General features: G+C 45.4%; 1 protein-coding gene across 4 annotated transcripts in view; it reads right to left on the minus strand.

Moving 5' to 3' along the window:
- HNF4G (hepatocyte nuclear factor 4 gamma) overlaps positions 1-12890 on the minus strand; it is a 68186-nt gene extending 55296 nt beyond the window's left edge. For 2 of the 4 annotated variants that reach the window (XM_083517351.1, XM_083517353.1), the window contains exon 1: positions 12631-12890. The gene's annotated coding sequence lies outside the window, so the exon portion shown is untranslated. The remainder of the gene's footprint in view (positions 1-12630) is intronic. The other 2 variants (XM_083517354.1, XM_083517352.1) reach the window with 2 other exon arrangements.
- Positions 12891-19465: the final 6575 nt, after the last annotated feature.

Raw genomic sequence — 19465 nt, forward strand, 5'->3', positions numbered from 1 at the left:
GAGATCTGTGAGCCCCCTCTGGAGCAGGAAGGAGAGAGTCAGCTGTGACTCACCTAGCCTGGCAAGAAGTCTCTTCTTCCTCTGAACTGTATTTACTCATGTAATGCTCATTTGTTTATACACAAGTACAGAGCAAAATGAAAGTGAAGCCTAGGTTATTTCTTTGTAATGCTGAACCTAGTCTGTTTGTTTTTTATTATTTGTTAACTGGTTTCTCTCCCATGCCCAGCAAAATGTTCTGTATTCTGTATAATAAATGGGTATCTATCTGTTGTAAGGCCACAGTTTACTGTTGCTTGAGCACAGCTTGCTGTGGAAAAGAGGTAAATAAACTGAATTAAATAAGAATATCATAATGTTTGTAAAAGAAGAAGAGTTTGAATTTGATATCCCACTTTATCACTCCCCTTCAGGAGTCTCAAAGCGGCTAACATTCTCCTTTCCCTTCCTCCCCCGCAACAAACACTCTGTGAGGTGAGTGGGGCTGAGAGACTTCAGAGAAGTGTGACTAGCCCAAGGTCACCCAGCAGCTGCATGTGGAGGAGCGGAGACGCGAACCCGGTTCCCCAGATTACAAGACTACCGCTCTTAACCACTACACCACACTGGTAGCCGGAAGGTGACTATTTAGACACTTTCCAACTACATGTTTGTTGTCCAAAGCATAATACATGGATTCTTGAATGGAATCCGTTCCGGAAGTCCGTTTGACTTTCGAAAATGTTTGAAAACCAAGGTGCAGCTTCTGATTGGCTGCAGGAGCTTCCTACACTCAATCGGAAGCCTCAGAAGCCACATCGGACGTTCGGCTTCCAAAAAACGTTCGCAAACCGGAACACTCACTTCTGGGTTTGTGGCATTCGAGAGCCAAAAAGTTCGAGTCACAAGGCATTCCAGAACCAAGGTATGACTGTGTGGGAATAGATATTTAGACAATGGAGTAGTCTAGTTGGTTTCACTTTTCAGGCCTATTAGTCTCTCCCTCCCCCTCCCCCTCCCCCTCCCCCTCCCCCTCCCCCTCCCCCTCCCCGTGTGTGTGTGTGTGTGTGTGTGTGTGTGTTTTAGATTCCCAGTCACAAAGACTAGTCAGTTTCACTTCTTTGATTCCAGTTACCGATGGACTGGAGCCCAGAGAAGATTAGACAGATTCCTAACTGCTTAACAGCACAGAACAATGGAACAACATAACATAAACATTCAACACTGAGTTTTGCAAGAAGTTGGGATCCATTTGTGGGCCTCTCAGCCAAGTTTCTAAAAGATACAAAGCACCCACGTTTCAAAATTTGCTTTTAACCATTTTACCTGCCTCAGAGCATCAAAGAGAACAAGAACTGGCAGATTTGGCAATCAGATTAAGATGCAAGGCCTCTGTCTTCAGTGTGATTTAATACAAAATACTGTGCAGCGTTTCAACTGGCTCTCTGCTTCCTTAAGAATAAAATTTCACAAACAAGGAAGCCTTGCCAGCAATAAATGGGCAGGCAATGGACAGTGTCAACTAGTAATTTCCAGACTTAAAATAAATAAAAAAAAAATAGGATGGCCCCCATTAGGATGGACAATAGATACCACCTTCAATGCTCTGGAGAAAAGTATCACAGAAATTTCAGTATCCATAGTATGTAGCCTTATCCTATGACCACTCTGAAAAACATATTTTGCTGCAGTGTTTCAAAACCCTGCAAAACCTGTTTGACAACAGGTGGTGGCAACAGGACAAAAGAAATGCATCTGAACCTGAAGGGAAATTATATCTCCACTTTACACTCTTTTTTAAAAAAAGGGTTTTATCCAATAAGTCATATTCAGAGTAGAACTGAAGAGATAAGCTAGTCATGTTTATTAATTTCAATAGGCCTCCTTTGAGTAGGACTAGTATTGGCTACAGCCCAATATTTTGGCTTTCCTTGGGACTTTATTCTATATTCTGTCCTTAAAAGGCAACTTCTCCATAGATCCTCTTTACAACCAACTTCCTGCAGCACAACAGTAATCTTTGAAGAGAACATACAATGGCTTTTCTTTCTACATTTTACAGACTAATGGTAATCATGGGGACATTGATCAGGTACAAAATAAGCTTCTTCTTTGGCGAACAGTCGTAGCCAAGTTAGATTGTCTTCCATGAACACGGTCTTAACAGTGAGTCTGTAAGTGTCTGTGGAGGCCAATTCTGGATCCACATATGGGGACATAGGTTTCTGGGCAGGAGTTGATTAAGGTGAGGGTTTGCCAAATGCACCATTCTCTTAGTATGTTTCTCCCTTTCGTCCTGAGTTCAAGCATCTTCAAAGTCCATGACACCTTTGGTAAAGACTGTTCTCCAATTGGAGCTCTCACAAGTCCCTGTTTCCCAATTGTTGGTGTTTATCCTACATTTTTTAAGAGTTGCCTTAAGAAAGTCTTTAAACATCTTGTAGACCACCAGCATTACGCTTTCCATTTTAAAGTTTGGAATAGGGTAGTTGCTTTGGATGACGATAATCAGGCAACCGAAGATGACGAGTCCAATGACATTGATGTTGAAAAATCATTGCCTCAGCGCTGATCTTTACTTCTTTCAGTACATTGGCATTAGTTTGCCTGTCTTCCCAAGTGATATGTAGAATTTTTCAGAGACACAATTGATGGAAGCTTTCAAGGAGTTGGAGATGGTGCTTATAAGTGGTCCACGTTTCACAAGCGTACATTAAGGTTGGTAGTACAATAGCTTTGTAAACAAGCATTTTTGTTTCCCTGCAAATGCCCCGGTCCTCAAACACTCTGCACTTCAATTGGGAGAGTGTCGGTTAAGTGCAGGATCCCTTGAGCTTTTATTCACCAGGTTCTATGGTTCTTCTTTGAACCTCAGCCTTAGCATTGGCATATGTTTCTTTCTTAGTGGTGAAGTTTCTATTTCTTTGCCAGATCTGAAAGGCCTTCCTTTTCTTGTCAATAATGCATTCAATCTAACTATCATTCTCATCAAACCAGTCCTGGTGTTTCTTGGTTTGGTATCCAATAGTTTGTTTGCAGGCTTGCCATAATGGATGTTTTTAGCTTGGTCCAGTGTTCCTCAGTGTTATCAGGGAACTCTGAAAGCAGATGGTCCTTAAGAGTCATTTGGAAGCAATCCCGCTTAATGGGATCTTGAAGGGCTTGAGCATGGGTAGGCAAACTACGGCCCAGGGGCCGGATATGGCCCAATCGCCTTCTAAATCTAGCCCACAGATGGTCCAGGAATCAGCTTGTTTTTACATGAGTAGAATGTGTGCTTTTATTTAAAACGCATCTCTGCGTTATTTGTGGGGCATAGGAATTTGTGCAATTTTTTTTTCAAAATATAGTCCGGCCCCCCACAAGGTCTGAGGGACAGTGGACCGCCCCCCTGCTGAAAATGTTTGCTGACCCCTAGGCTTGAGTGTTCATTTTGAGCCTTGGTTTCCTTCCTTGAAGCCTGCGTTGAGGTATAATCTTGATAGCCACCGTGGAACGTATTGATTGGTGATCTGTCCAGCAGTTGTCAGCACTTGTCATAGCTCTGGTAAGGAGCACATCACAGCGATCTTCAACTCAAACAATTACATAGTCTAAGAGGTGTCAGTGGTTCAACAGAGGTGAACCCCATGATGTTTTAAATTTATCTTTTTGTCGAAAGAGTGTGTTGGTAATAACAAGGTTGTGCACTGCACAAATAGTCAAAAGTAAGGTTCTATTCTGGTTGCTGTTGCCAATTCCTTCTTTCCCAATAGTTCCACAGATTGAAATCTCACCCAACTCTTGCATTAAAATCACCCAGGAGGACAATGTTATCCTCCTTAGGCATCTCTGATAGGATGGCATCCAGCTGAGAATAAAAAAATTCTTTAATGTCTTCAATGGCATCCAGTGTTAGTGCACAAGCACTTAAAATAGTAGTCTGTTGGTTTTTGGTGAGTTTTATTTGAAGGGTTGAAAGTCGCTCATTAATGCTGGTAGGGACTTCTGACAAGAGCTTCACAAGATCGCTTTTGATAGCAAAGACTACTCCATGTATTCAATGTTCTTGTTCAGGTGAGACCTTCCCTCACACCACAAGGTGATGACAAAATAAGCATGTGCTTTAGGAATGGGGAGTGCTTGGTTTGCATTTTAATGCAAGCAAACCTAATTTGCACTACCTGAAACAATATATGAACTTAAACACAGCTAGCTATCCTTTGAAATTCATACTTCTCTAAAACTTGTGATGCAGTTGTCCAACCAAATAATGTGAAGAGGCATGCAAGTAAAAAAGGAGGAAAGTGTGCAAACATGTATATTTTAGTGAATATAACATACAAAATGCATTAAGGGAATATCACAAGAATATGCTGTTAGGCAAAATTACATACAGAAATGTGCACAAAAATCCAGAATGGATTTTCAAAAGGATATTTTAAAACAAATAAATCAAAAACTGATGCAGAAATGGGCAGATCTGGAAACTGGGGAAATAAAAAACTGGAAGAAGCCAACACTGACAGATTCGTCCAATCCTAAGATGCTCTGCTAGTTGTGAAGGGTGCACAATGTCCTCACCCCACCCCATTCCAAATACAGAAGCTGCAGAAGCCCTCACTGTTAATGGCTTTGGCTCCACTACTATTGGTCTCTCTGCCTTCTGCCCTACCAATCCCAATGACCACCAACGACCAGTGAAAAATTCACATGCACTCTTTAATGCACAAGTGCTTACAATAATGCTGATTCTATCACCATAACCTTAAGAATGAAGAGGAGAAGGAGTGAGAAATAAAATTGTATTTTAAAGTTTGTAAAGCCACTCTGAGGCCCTGAGAGTTGAAAAGGGAGATAAAAATCCAATAATAAATAAAATGCAGAGACAGAATCCTAAATTTCACAAGGATTAATAGGATTTCAGTGCATAACTTTCTCTGGATTTTGCCCAATGATGGTTGCTTATGCCACAGTGCGGATAGAACCAAACCTGGATGATAAACTTCACCTGTTGTATTCGGGCACATTCAGCTTTACCAGTGAAACTAACACTAGCACAATAGGCAATATGCACATTTTTTAAAAGTAAGACATACACTTATTACAATGCCTGAAAATGTGATCATTATAAAAGGCATACATATAATTTCTTAGCTGGTGCCGTATCATAAACAAGGCTTTTCTGTTATTGAATATGCTTAGAATATATGGAAGAGGAACAAAGGTAACCAATTGGTTTATGTGCCTGGAGATAAAGCAGGAAAAGGGAGCCTGCTTCTTTGTCTCTCAAAGGCTATTTGTTTCCTATTAGAGCTCCAGTGATCCTCAGGCCCCCAAAACTGTTGCAAGCACTACATAGCAATCCGTTCCTGTTACTTACAGAGTAGTGAGACATGGAGTCTGGTCTAAAGTTCCCTCCACTCTTTCTCCCGAGGAGTTACAAAGGGCAGGCAGCTAGCCCATAGTATTTTAAAATCTCAAGGGCTGCCATGTCATGTTGTGAAGTAAATCTCATACAATTCATCACCCAAGTTGGAGGAAAATAGTTCGAAGCTCAAAAATAATGAATTCTGTCATTTCCAATAGAAGTGTGAAGGGAGAATTATGAATGAACCTTTTAAAAATACGTGTGTGGGGGGAGATTGCCCTTCTATGAAATGAAAGCAGCACGCCTGTGTTTAAATGGCCCAATCCTGAAACCAAGACCTTTCGCTTTCAATTAACTTAAATTGACAATTGGAAAAGGTTTGAAAATGTAGCCCAGCTCTTTCAGTTTGATAGATTTCAGCTTTGACATTATATGTGTTATTCCAACCTGAATTTAACATATATATATATATATATATATATATATATATATATATATATATATATATATATATATATTTGCTTTCGTAGATTTTCACGGGTACAGGAATGCAGGTTTTGGTGTCTTCGGGTGTCTTCCCGTGTAAGAGTTGGGGTGTCTAGGCGACGTTTCGACGAGGTCTCACTCGTCATCTTCAGGCTGGTGCTTTCGGCTTCTTGTTACTGGAACAGAGCAGGATCTCAGTGTTTGAGTTCCTATAAATACTGTTGAGGGGGTGTGGTGTATAGCCTCCAACGTTCTGGGCAGAGAGGAAGTTCCCAGGTTAGTGTGCCTTTTCTTCTTTTGTTCCTTAATTACTTGAGGGATATCTTGAGTGATTTCTTGAGTGATATTCTGAGTACCACTTAGGTGGGTCATTAGGTGTGGATTAGTTGCTAAAGCTTTCGTGTCTTGACCTCTTGAGCTTGTGAAGAGTTTTTCTGAGAAGATGGCTGTACTGCACTTAGTTGTGCTCTGGCTTGGCTTCGTGTATAGGGGCGAGCTGTGGAACTTCCTCTCTGCCCAGAACGTTGGAGGCTATACACCACACCCCCTCAACAGTATTTATAGGAACTCAAACACTGAGATCCTGCTCTGTTCCAGTAACAAGAAGCCGAAAGCACCAGCCTGAAGATGACGAGTGAGACCTCGTCGAAACGTCGCCTAGACACCCCAACTCTTACACGGGAAGACACCCGAAGACACCAAAACCTGCATATATATATATATATATATATATATATATATATATATGAATGAATATATATGAAAATGCAAAGTGAAAAACCTGATTCAATCAGAGTTGCTGAATTACATTTTAAGATGTCTCTAAAGTGATCCAAAATTTAGCACGATTTTTGTTTTTGATTCAGCCCCTTGCCAATTATTTCAGTTACACCATTACATCTGTGCTAATTTACCATGATAAAGCATTCACAGTCCAACCTTATGTCTGTTTGCCCAGAATTAAATCTTACAAACTTCAGTGGAACTTACTCCCTCTAAGCTTGCATCACGTTTCAGCCTTAGCTTCAATAAGATGCAATGCAAATAAAAGTGGGTGCAATGTGTGTTCCGTTGCTGGAAGTTGCTGCACGCTATACTACCAAGATAATTTACTAGGAGAATGCCGCTTCATAAAAGACCTTATAAAATTCAGCTTTGTGATAAGTTGTATCTATCGCCAAAAAACAGCATTCCTTACCTTCAATGGGGCTCTGCATAAGCACTGGAACAATGCAGCTATCAAAAACAATAAATCAGGCAGCAACAAGAACTGGTTCCGTATAACAGATACAGGATATGCAACCCTGCTTACATTTCATGCTTAGCGTCACTGTAATAGGGAATCTCTTAACCTGCTTTTCAACTTAAGTTGGGATGCAAGAAAGGGGTTTTGTACATCTGATTGGTTCAGTTAAACAAGGCGTCAAAAAGAAATTAATCTTCACATTTATACAATTGTATATGTTCCTATAAAATTACCATTAATACTACAATTAAAGTTAAAAGATCAGTGACTCAGGGAATCTTGAAGCAAGGCTTGCATCATCTGAATCCCTCTTTTTCATTTGCTATTATGTGGCTAGATAAATCATGTGATTTGCTGCCTGCAAGTCTAAAATTGAAATCCTAAGAGTTCTTAACAGACCTATACCCCATGTGACTCAGTGGGACTTAACTTCAGAGTAAAAACTATTTAATCAGCTAGTAAAAGTAAGTTCAGTTGTTATCCATAATGTGATAAACTGTGTGGAAGAAGATACTATTTCTGTACAAACTACTTTTAACTTATGGAGATACGCATGTTTCTTTGTTTGCATAAGATACAAAGAAGAGGCAGGTTTGCATATGATTTCCACACATAACTTATTTTCAGTACTGCGCACAATCATATATTTAGTAGTATCTCTCTGCTATTTTGGAACGAACAATTAACCAAGTAATTTTATGTAACTATACTGGAAGCGCAGGATAAAGGGCAAGAAGTGTTGTTAGAAAGCACTGTTATATTTATACATACTTCATGTCACTAAGCTAAACAGAGTCAACATTTTGCAGATTCACTTTCAGGTACTCTGTTCACTTGCAACCAAGTGCAAAGAGAGTTGAGTTTTTGAATGCCTTCCAAATGCTTTGCTTCCTTCTGTCCTTCAGAAGCTGCAATATTCTTCTTATACTTTGGTATAGTGCTTTCAAGTGCTCAAAGCACTTTACATGCCTCATCTGATTTTGATCCTTACAACAAGGGTGGGGAACCTGTGGCTCTGCGGATCCAGGATGGAAGGAGTTCTCCATCACCACTGCTTTACAACAGAGTTATTGCCCCCCCCCCAATATTGCAGCTGACAAGAGGCCAAGTGCAATGGTGGAGGAAGCCTCTCGGGCGCCTGGGGTGGCATGCCCAGGGGCGGGGCAAGCTGCCCATAGGGGCAGGGCACACCGCAGGGCCTCTGGAGTCTGCCTGCCTCCTCCCACTCAGCCGCCCTACTTCTAGGGGGGAGGCAGTGGGTGGACCGTTTGGGCGGCGTGGAGCCTGAACACACCACAGCCACCACGCCTCTCCCAACGCTTGGGCATACTGCAGGCCCCACGGTGACTGCCATCCGGCATTTTGTCACATACACCCCCAGTGGTAACACCTGAGGCAGTCTGCACCCACCACACCCCCTTCCTCCGCCCCTGGCTAAGTGATTGGCTTGACTAAGGCCACCTAGGGAACTCATGGCAACATTCAATCTGAGGATTTCCCAATTCAAGACTTTGATCCACTACACCACGCCTATAGAAACAGAGGTGGCGGACTGCAAAGGAGAAAACCAGAACAGTGCCCTGCAATACAATTCTGAGTTGTGGGAGGGGGGGCACAATGCAGTGGATTACCCACCCTATTCAGTGGCGTAGCGTGGGTTGTCAGCACCCGGGGCAAGGCAAGTAATTTGCGCCCCCTAACCCGTGGATTTGCGCCCCCTAACCCTAACCCCCAGATGTTGCGCCCGGTGCGGCCGGCCCCCCCTGCACCCCCCACGCTACGCCACTGACCCTATTCGCAGTGCTGCTGATTCCTACCAAGCAGGTGGAAACTAGTGGGACAATTTCCCCATCTGTTTTGCTCCTTTTCTGAACTCCTCTTCAGTCTGCATTTTGCCTACCTTGTCCTTAAGAGCATCCTTGTTAACCCGATACCCAAGAATATGAAGTCTGCTTCCCAAATATACAACTTTATTAATGCAGAGCGTTGGAGCAATACTAACTTCGAAAAACTGAGGTGCGATATGCCTACTGACACAATTAAAATACATGGCTTCCCCCAAAGAATCCTGGAAACCATAGTTTGCCCCCTCACAGAGCTGCAATTTCAGCGCCCTTAAACTATGGTTCCTAGGAGCGCTGTTTTTCTAGAAAAAGAAGTGCCAGAATTTACCATGAACGCCTCTCTTGTTCTCTTATAATGGCAATGATGCCATGGGAGTGGGGGGGCAGCTGCCCCCCCAATAAATAAAAATCAATAAAAATACATAGCTAACTGAGGTTCTGCCTCCCCCCCCCCAACAAAAGGCCTGCCTCCCCTAACAAAAATCCTGGCTACGCCCACAAATGGTGCCCACCTCAGAGGTGCTGAAACCAAGTTCCGGCACATTCTGACTAAAAGAAAGCCTTGGCTAGGAGTCTTTGAGGGAAGTGATGTGTTTTAAAGGCATGTTATGTACACAGCCCTGGAGTTTCACAACTGATTTCCCGAAGGTGATAACTTCTACATTAGACACACACCCCACCTAGGATTTCCTCCCACAACAGACTTCTTCCCTGTGGCCTCAGAAATGAAAAGAACATTTACCCAATGGCGAGCTACTCTGCATTTACTCAACAGTGAAAGGGAAATAGGATTTTATTTCAATAAAACTTAAGGAAAGTTGAGAAAGACGAGGAAGAGTGAGAAGTTTTTTGTGTGTGTGCTCCAGTTGCATGAGCCACTAAAATGAAAGACAACATTCTGAACAAGGCAACTGCATTGGGATCTTGTCCTACAACTGATTTTTTTAATGTGTATGAGGTGAGCCTCAGGCAGAGCTGCCATGCATCTGTGAGACAGGAAGAAAGGGACAGGGAATTGAGTACCAGGCAATGAAAACAGCATTTTTAACTGTGTTTTTTTTTTTTTTCTTCCTCAAAGCTGCAGAGCGACAGAGGAATCATGGGAAGTATGGAGCAGGTTACAAAAGAGCATTTTAAGTGCTTTCCACCTTAACTCCCTTTACACACACACACACACACACACACACACACACAAAGGGAAAGAGAAACAGAGAAAGGGATGATCAATAAAATGTTCACAATACTCTCCCCATATCTGGCTTTAACAGAATATTTCATTGTCATGGTTTTCTTTCCTCCTTGTGTATATTGCATAAAATGCAAACATCATACTTTAAGGCTATAATCCTATCCACACATCCCTAACAGTAAACCCCCGTTGAACACAGTATGGCTTATTTCTGTGTAACCATGCACAGGATTAGGCTGTAAAATGCATCTAGGGCTGCAATTCTATTCCCATTTACCTTGGAATAAGCCCCCTTGAACTGAATGGGCATATATCTATGCAGTTGTGCATAGGACACACAGTAATTTATTAGGTACTGCTTACGGCGTTTAACTCCGTGCCAACCAGTGAGCCAATTCCGGGTCATCATAATCAGTTTTGTCAAAGAGGGGATTTGGAAAGCAGGTTCAGCTTTCTCAACATGGCACCACATGCCTGGTGAAATTGTGTTTTTGGCTGGAATTAAAACCACACCAAAGCCCTAAGGACTTTGTGGAGCTGGCTAAGAACTAGAAACCAATCCTAGCAGGTAGGAAAGTTGGGGTCAGCAACCCAAGAAATAACACGGCTGAAAAAGAGTACAGCATAGGGTTGCTGGGTAAAAGAAAAACAGAAGAACATGGTTTCTGCATCTTTAATAGCTGTGCAGAAACTCTGCTGAAACACAGCTATTAAAGGTGAAGAAGTCCCATCCATTTGTTGCTATTATTATTATCACCTTTCCTTGAATGAGCTTAAGGTGGTGAAGACGATTCTCTGTTTCTCCATTTAATCCTCACAGCAACCCCGTGAGGGAGGCTAGGCTGAGAGTGACTGGCCCAGGGTCATGCAATGAGCTTCATTGCGGAGTGGAGATTTCAATTCTGGCCTGTCTAGTTCTAGTCCGACACTCTAACCACTACACTGACTGCTACCATAGCTGAAGCATAAAGGCCCGGTAATTGTGATGGGGTTAATAGTGTCAGGTTCCCAATCCCTGCTCAGGTATGAAGCTCATTGAACCCAACCTAACTCACGGGGTTGTTGTCAGGATAAAAGGAAGAACCTATTGTGAGTGTATGCCCCTTTGACCTCCTTGGAGGAAAAAGGCAGGGTAGAGATGTGATAAAGATGCATTGAGGAGGAGGAGGAGGGTTGAATTTCACTTATTGATTTTGAACTAACCAACCAGATGTGGCAGCACAGAGCTATTGGAGCTTGTTTAAACAAAATAGGCTAGCTAGGAATGCTGTGTTCAACAGTGGCATGTGGCCTTGCATGCATGCTTATTTACCACATGAAACAATGTAAGCTCTGAAGTGGAGAAATCCCTATTCCTGCAAACCTTCCACCTCAAAACAGGGGAGATTATGGGTAGCATTCCCTCTAATAACGAACTCAGGAATTGAGTGTCAAGAGGCCTCATTTTGGGTTATCAGCATGCTCAGAGCAAGCCTGAAGTTTGCACTGGTGAGAGAATTTTTTTAATGTTTTTAATGTTTGGTGTATTACTACGTTTTGATTTGCTGAAAGCCACCCAGAGTGGCTGGGCAACTCACTCAGATGGGCGGCATATAAATTATTATTATTATTTAAACTGAGGGGGAACCACACACACACCCCAAAAAACAATCCTGCCCAATGAAGACCGAGTACCCACAGAATGTTGTGTGCTGTCAGTGGGAAACCAAACCAAAATATGGTGCACTGCTGGGTAACTGGGACCCTGAAGTCCTCCTGTTCCATTGCGATTGGAAGCCCCCCCCCCCCCCCGGCTCCCAGCATCTGTTATAGATACAAACTCTGTCACATCCATAGTGGACCCCCTACCTGTATGGAATCTCTGATTGCCACCAAAAGTCCTCAGAGTTTGTCTTCCAGTGTTGCAATCATGTGATCAACAAGGAAGAAATGTCTCAAGCCACGCCTCTTTGTTGACTATCTGGAACCACTGGGAGGGGAAGCCTGCTTCTCTGGAGTGCTCCCAGAGCCCACCCAGCAGGAGTTGTGTGTGTGTGTGGTTTGTCATTGTGGGATGAAAGAAAAACTCTGCATGCTGCAGGAGGTCCACTTTGTTTTTTTCTTTTTCATTTTAAAGAGTCTGTCCTGAGTTTAAAAACCATTTCAGTATTAACTGGGCAAGTAAAAGAAGAGCAGAATAGCAACTGGGGAGTTACCCTTTGTGGGGGCAAGGAAGCGAAGTTGCCCCCTCCTCAAATCAAGAGCCCATCCATACGAAGCTCTTTAAGGGGGTCGCACGTGGTGGGCGTGCCGGTTTGCCCACCAGGCAAGGCGGGCACGTGACACACACAAGCACCGATCTCCAGAAGCCATTGCTCTCTCCCGCTCCCTCTGTCACATCCTCTGCTTTGGCACCGCTCGCCCTCGGCACGCGGAGGAATCTGGCTGCCTGCGCGCTGTCCTCGTCTGGTCCCGGCCAGGAAGGGCAGTGCGAGGCGGGCGGCGCTGCCCCGCGCTCGCTGTGCCGGGAGGCGCCAGCGGCACGAATGAAACTTACCTGCCGGGTCGAGTTGCTCCTTGGCCCTCGGGCGGGTCAGCTTAGCGGCGGTTGCCGAGCATCTCCACGCCTCCTCCCGCCCCCAGCGCGCCACTTTCTCGTCTCCCTCCTCCTCCTCCTCCCCTCTTGGGCCTTGGGCTTTTTTCGCTTCGCCCAGCTCCTTCGAGCAGAGATCTATGCCTTGGAGGGGAATCTGTTCACTTTGGCGCAATGGCGACGGGGCGAGAGACGGAGCCCCAGCGGCATCAGATCGATTTACTAAACAAACTGAAACGTGGGTGGGGATGTTAAACAGTAACCAGGAGCCTCGAGGGAAACTGAAAGCGGCCGCCGCAGGGCTACCTTTCCTCGTCGCACGACAGGGCCCGGTTTGCCCGTCCCCTGCAGCTTTCTGGCTTGACCGCTAGAGCTCGGCGCCCGAACGCGCGTTAAGAAAAAAGGAGGCGAGCGTGCCTCTGAGCGCATGCAGAGTGCAATTCTCCTAACCAACGAATTAGCCAGGGAATTGAAAGGTTAGGGGGTTTCGAGTGCCAGGCAGCCTTTACGTCTTGTCTCCTAAACCCGATCTCCTGTGTGTTTATTGGAAAGCAAGCTCCGTTTCGTTCCAGGGGATCTACTCCTGGGTTTGACTGCGAAGGATTGCCATAAATAAAGGCGGGGAGGGAAGTGCAACTGATAGCGATCTCCTGTCACCTACAGGATCCCGCGCAAGCTTCCTCAGCGTAAGGTTTCCTGGAGTTCACCGAGGTTTTAGTACTAGCGAGGCAACTGAGGACCGCTTGCGATCAATATTGCTTACTCTCAAGTAAGGGCAGGGTGGCAGTTTTCAGACTCTGCGCGCGATCCTGCGCATTTGTGTCTAGAATATGAGTTGCCGCAGAACTTACATGGATTTCCTGCGATTCGTATTCTTTAGTGGGCCGTGTAGTTGGCTGAAGAAAACCAGCTCATTTCGCCTCCACCTGAAGCTGGCGAGCACCCAAGACTGCAATCCTAACCCCACATGCTTGGGGGAAAGTCCCACTGAAGTCAATAGGACTTGCGTCTGAGTTGATACATGGTTAGAATTGTGCTGTAAAATCTGTTTGGGGCTGCGGTTTAGTGAATAGCTCGGTAAGGAGAAAGTTACATTAAACTCAGTAAGGCTGCAATTCTGTACTTGCTTACTGGGAGTAAGTCCCAGTGACTTCAGAGGGGCTGCTGAGTAGACATGTCTAGGATTGCACTGCGCTGCATTTCTTGTTTTGACCTTCACATACCCTGTGAGGGCTGTATTAAAAGGAAACGCGAGCCTTTCCCCTCGAGAAATAAGTTTAAGCACGGATTTTAACATTGTCTTCAAATGAGTAGGACCTAACCGTGTTCCGCCTAGGCTGAATTGGTTGTGATTCAAACGAACCTCTCCACCCCCACCTAAAAGTCTACTGCCTTTTCAAGAAATCTGTCTCACTCCAAAGCTAATACACGCTCACGTCCATTTTGATAGGCTGCCTCCGTAGAATAAACGGACGCAAATAATTCACAAGAGTAACTTTCAGTGAAAGGAGCATTTCATTTTCCCCGGGTATTCTGCAAACGGCTTGGAAGTGTCGCGGTGGAATCATTTCCACATTTGATAGTGTCAGACTTGGCCTCAATAGAGACGATGTCCGAGGAAGCACAGTTGGCAGCATCAATCTTGCTCTCCTCATTCATCATTGCTTGGGAGTGGCTTCTACTCATTCTGCCTGGCCTCCTCGGAAGTCAGTGCCAATTAATTCAATGGCGCTCACTCCCAGCTGAGTGCGCATAGGATTGCAGCCTGACTGACCTTGTGTTCTCTCTCTCTCTCTCTCTCTCTCTCTCTCTCTCTCTCTCTCTCTCTCTCTCTCTCTGGATATTGTTCTCTCTTGTGCTTTTCCTAACCATCTCTTGCATTTATAGGCCTTCGGGTCTGACTCTGACCCAACAATTGCCCCGTCCTCTCCTGCCTATACTGTACTGGCTTCCCTGCTAGATAAAACTCGCCCTCCATTGAGAAGCTCCGCTTCGCCCAGGAACATAGGAAGCTTTCTAATTCCGCGTCTGACCGTTGGTTTATTTAGCTCAGTACCGTCCACACTGAGTGGCAGCGGCTCTTTAGGCGCAGGGCAATAGGCAGGCTTTCCGGTCTTACAGAACTCCTCAGCTTTTTCTGCACTTGAAATCTGGAGAGTGCTGTGTAGGTTTGAGGAGCTCAACCTCCTCAACTAAAGCCTGCCTTGGTCGTTTCTTTCGTGTGTGTCAAATATCTGCAGGAGGAGCCTTACCTACGGGATGGTGGCTGGAATTAAACCAGAACCACAGCAGTAAACAGCTATTTGATCTGCTGTGGTTGCGTCTTGATTCTCTTTTTAAAAAGATAATCGTGGCTGGCATTCAACAACAATTAAACCTGAAACAGGCTTTTCTACTTTAGGAAGATGGACAAAAGCAGAGGGCTGCTCGACTCTTTTCACTCCTTAAATCCTTGATCCAGAACTTTGCCGCCGCATTCAGCTGCGTGTGAAACGAGAGGCTGCAAAAGGGAGGAGATATTTGGATGCCACCACAACGAAGCGCCTTCTTTTCAGCCGGATCCGCAGCCCCTTCCCTTTACGCCCCTGTTAAAGCCCCACTGGGACTCGGGTTGCCATTCTATTCCGGAGGAAGTATCCTTGATCGCGGGGGGGGGGGGGGGCCGGAGTCTTAATCCAGTGTAAACGCACAGAGGACAGGACAGCAAAGCAAATTCTAGGCTAGGCTGTGCGACAATATTGGCAGAGATCCTAAACACATGGTCATGTTCTGAGGAAGAAAAAGGAAGCCCCATTAATCCTCGCAAATGATGTCCGGGTTTCGTTCAGACACTTGGCAATTAACGCGTGACAAACTTGAAAATCCGGCGAATGGTTCGTTTTAAAGAAATGCTGTTTGGGATGGGACGCTGGTAAATTTAGTTTAAGAGAGAAATACTCTTTTTCAAGCGTTTCCTTTTACCCAGAAAGCCGGACCCCTCCAAGAGGGGGAGGATGGGAGGCTTTCGTTACTCAGCGGGGCGGAGAAGGCACTCTGCATATGCCCAGAGACATTACTTGCTGCTCTGCCATCCCAAGCCTAAAACGTATCACGTGAAACTAGAGGAAGCGATCCCAACCTTGTACTAATACGAATGGGACTTCGGTGGCAGGGTGGTCTATTTTAGGATTTCGGTGCCAATAGATTTCCTTGGGAGAAATAGGACTTTTGCTGGCGGTAGGATAGGTTTCTATACTCGGGTTTGGTTCTGCTGACTGTACAGAACCGTATGGTTTTAAATAAAGCCATGAACCCCTGAACAGAATTGAGTCCGGGGGTCCAGGCTGCGAATGTATCCCCTCCTTCGTGAAATTAAACTGAGTTCCCGGAGAGAAGAAAAGTGAACGATCTGGAAGTATAAACTCAACGGGTGAAGCTTGCCTCGCCACTGCCTTCCTGACAGCTGCATCTTAACTTGTTTATTTACATTACAGTGCAGATCTTAATTTAAGGCTTCCCTGCCGGGATATGCTGGAAAGAGTGAGCACCGGGTGCTGATAGCAGCGGCCAACGTTCTTTCTGCAACTCGGTTAAATTCTAACTAGAATGTAGCTGGTTGAGTTTCCATATACTGTATTTCTAAGCGAGGTTTACACGGTAGAATGGTCATTTAATGGTTGGGGATTGGGGGGGGGCTTCAAGGAGGCCGAATGAGATCCCGATCCTAAGACTGGCAATCCATCTCCCCGGGGGACTGTTTCATTGGTCTGCAAATCACGAACCGCAGCGTCTCAAACTGCGCGCCGGCGCGCCAACGCAGCCAGATCCTATGGAACTGGAGCTCTCGAACCTATGTTTGCCTTATGTGCAGCTTGTATTAAAACCCCACCGAGGCTTGTTGGTAAGCAAACATGCCTAGGATCGGGCTGCAGGAACGCAAGACGGCAAAAAGCGTGCCGTACGAAACCAGCGCACAATGTGGACGTGTGGTGAACTGTGAGGTTATTAGTCGCAGCAGACGCGTTAGAAGGTAATTTAGGACAATTCATCGGGATTTAGCGAAGCCTTCCTGTGTCCCTTAATAAGGGAACAGGCATTTAAAAGGACATATTTTCACAGAGAACACCAACAACAGGCTAGCGCCAGGAAGGAATTCTTGAAAAGTTCCCTTCCCCTTTCACGAGGACCCCGTGATTTCGTGGTCTCCTCAAAAGGAGATTGCAAATGAACCTTCCCACACGCACACACCGGAAGGACAACGTTAGAAAGTAGATTCGGCAACGTGGGACTGCACAGAAACCACACATAACAGAACCAAACTAAATACCCATTCAGATCAATGGTCATATTTCCATTCCCTCTCCTCCCAGTTTACATGGCAATAAAGTCCCATGGATCACAAAGGAATTGACTTCCGCCTTCCAAGGGATCCTGTATGGAGACTAATCATGCTATTTTGTATCCCCTTCTCTTCATTAGATATCTTCAGAGTGTCCGCAAGGTAGACCTGGCTCTATAGCTAGTTGCTGCTTTGCAAACATTTTGGACTTCCGATTGTATCAACCGCTAAATGACTTCACCCACTCAGGTTATAAATGGCTTGGGGAAACCAGAGCCGGCTTTCCCCCTCTCTCCTGGAAAGACAGCGAGCTCCGGTCAGTTCTTGGGACTCGAAGCAAATCCGTAGGCTCTGGGTCCTTTAATTTTTAAGGATCTGGCTTTTGACACCAGGTGGATCTTGGGGGATCTTGGTGTTCTAGCAAAACCATTAAGCTCAAAGCAGATCCCCCCTCCCCGCAAGCCTGAAGTCTGCAGACCCCCTGTCCTGGATAACCAGAGGAGCAGTCAAATAAGACTAGCAATTAAAGCGAAATTAATCTCCAGCAGTTAAGCAACAGCCAGACTCGCTAGTGTCATTGTCTTTAGAAAAGTTACATTTAAAGGCTTGATTTAGAAAGAGTCAAACGCCTAATTTCACTAGAGGTTAACCGAGGATGTTCTGATGGTCCAGTTTTGTGAGGGGCGCTCATATAAACTTTAAATCGTTTGGGAAATGTTGAAATCTGAGAAACACACGAACACCCCTCCCCACCTAATTATGTATAAACGACTAGAGGGGAACACAGTCGGTTAGGGGGCGGAGGCGTGAAATATGGGGAGAACACACCATCTGAGAAGACCCTGCCACAATTGTTGCCCCTTTCTGAATCCATAAACAGGTCCCCAATTCCCACCACCAACATAGCAGGATTTGGTGCCACTCTAATCTATATGGCATTTTAGGATTGGCAAAGCATTTATGGTAGAACGTATAGTTTGAATGCAAAAAGTTCCCAGTTCGATTTTGATGGATCTGGGGAAATGGCGTCTCCTGAAACCCTAAATTGCCATTGTCAACACAGTACCTGTATCGACTCCTCTTAAGATAGCCTCCTAGGTTCCTAGTCCCTATTGAGGCCGATTTCTCAGCCACTTCTTGAGACAGGTCCACTCCGTGGTCATAATTTCAACAGACCAGCACCTAGGGAGGATGTCAAGTAGCTCCCTTGCCCTTTTGAATGGTGCGGGGTTTAATTCGAAGGAAGGAAGGAAGGAAGCTGAATTAAGACCGGTGCTGTTCTCCTCTAGGTTACATATTCTAAACACAGGGACTAGGGAGTGAGTCACATTGAACTCGTTGTGTAAACACGTCTATGATCCTGCTGCAAGACCTGAACAGAAAGCGTGGGCCTGAACACTTCCCTTTAATCCCTCACTTTAAAAAGCCCAATCAAAAACAGCAATGCTGCGGATGAAGCCCCTGAGGATCCGGTGCTTGTAGCAGCTGCCAGCGGAAGGCACCCGTATGCCTGTAGTAGCTGCCAGTCATGCATGTATATATTTCCCTAATTTTCACACACACCAGAACTCGAAAACTATAAGGCATAGGAAATTTTGATTCACGCCAGTGAAGTTTGACACATAAGGTACAGTACAGCAATTTCAATACAAAATTGAGATGTGGTGATCTGTCCTGAAACAACCCTATCGAAGAACGTAACAGTGGTTAGCCAGACCTCGTTGCTGCTTGCACCCCTTCCCCTCCCCCCTCCAAATTCTTATATGGCAGGCCCAGGATACAGCTCATTTTGCGTCAGGTGCTGCCGATCTCTAAGCGCTGCGATCCTATGCAGCTTGAGTTGAGAGTCATTCCCTTGGATTGCGGTAGGACCTGGCTTCCAAGTCAACTCGGACAGGATCGGGCCCCGCTGCCTAGGTCCCTGCAAGCCAGCGAAGCCCTCCGTCGTGAGAAAGGGGTCGGATGCCAAGTTCTCTGAATATCTTTGGCAAAGGGGCTTGCTTTCCCCTATTAATTTATCTGTTCTTCAACCCCACCCTCTCAAATTGAGCACAATTGTCAAGGCACCTGCAGAAACTCTGAACTGGCAGGCTGTACTCTCTCCCTCCGTCCCTCCCTCTCTCTTTTACAACCCCCTTTATTGCAGGGGCAATAAAGCACCCGGGAGACAGGCGCAGGCTGGTTCAAGGCGCAATGCAAAGCACGGCGAGGCGCATTGGCAACTATCTGAGGGCGGGACACGCCCTGGGGCTGAACTCAGCGGGTCAGTTTCGCGAAGCGCACGGAAACGAGCGCACGATCCCCAGAATCGAGCCCCCGCACCCAGCAGTCGCGGGGGAAGGTCAGTCAGGCGACACAAGGAAATGCTATGCGCGTGCTTTCCTTGGAAACAGTAGCCCCTGTCTCCATTAAAGGAGACACACACACCGGCTTGTTTATTTGCAGGGTTGCAGCAATCGTTCCAAGACTGCAGATTTCTCC

The sequence above is a fragment of the Podarcis liolepis genome (assembly GCF_965112155.1).
Source record: "Podarcis liolepis genome assembly, chromosome: 8".
In the NCBI taxonomy this organism is placed as follows: domain Eukaryota; kingdom Metazoa; phylum Chordata; class Lepidosauria; order Squamata; family Lacertidae; genus Podarcis; species Podarcis liolepis.